This window comes from Lactuca virosa, chromosome 4, assembly GCF_052849685.1.
Source record: "Lactuca virosa cultivar CGN04683 chromosome 4, Lactuca_virosa_CGN04683_v6, whole genome shotgun sequence".
Classification (NCBI taxonomy): domain Eukaryota; kingdom Viridiplantae; phylum Streptophyta; class Magnoliopsida; order Asterales; family Asteraceae; genus Lactuca; species Lactuca virosa.
The window spans coordinates 454100851-454101661 of NC_136429.1; positions in this window are offsets into that span (position 1 = coordinate 454100851).

Sequence of the window (811 nt, forward strand, 5' to 3'; positions counted from 1 at the left end):
TTTGTGATTCTTGCATGCGTTTATGTGTTTATATGTTTTGCGTTATACTTTGATTCTATTATGGTTTGATGAACACGTTTTGAAAGATGGTTATATTATTCTAAAAATTAAAAGTTTTGGTCTTAATTTTTAGCACGTTACACCAACACAAAGCACCAATCATACTTATGAACCTTAACTATCCCTATTAGGCCTTTGGATCATGACTCGTATGTAACGCCCGTGTTTCTAAGATAGGCATTAATGAGGATGTAATAGTCTAGGTCAACCTTTGTAACTCATTTTGAAGAAATGAAGAGGAATTAGGATTTCATTAATTAAGAATAAAAATGAGCGTCGAAAATAAATATTAGATAAAGCCGATATCTATTAAGAAAGTTGTAGTTGTAGTGACAAGGATTACGGATATATAAAGAATACCGAAATCCGAGTTATAACGAAGAAGTTATGACATGTCGAAGTTTCGCGACAAAACCGACACGGCGCCGAATGATGTAAAAAGTGAGTTTTTGATAAACTACTTTTTAGTCTTGGTGATCTAAATGAAAGTCATAGTGTTCGTTAAACCGAGAGTATTCATAAAAAGAACGCCCACATCTGATTTCGTATGAGGAAGTTATGATTTTTCTAAGTTTCAGCTTAGCAGTAGACAGCTAAAAACTCGAATTTTAGATCAAGTGATTTTTAGCCGACACAACCTACACGAGAATGGAAGGTCTCGTCAATAGTAGTACAACGGTAAAAAGACAGCCGAAAACGGACGTCGGATGAAGAAGTTATGAATTTTTAACGGATTTTCCTGTCCCGGTCT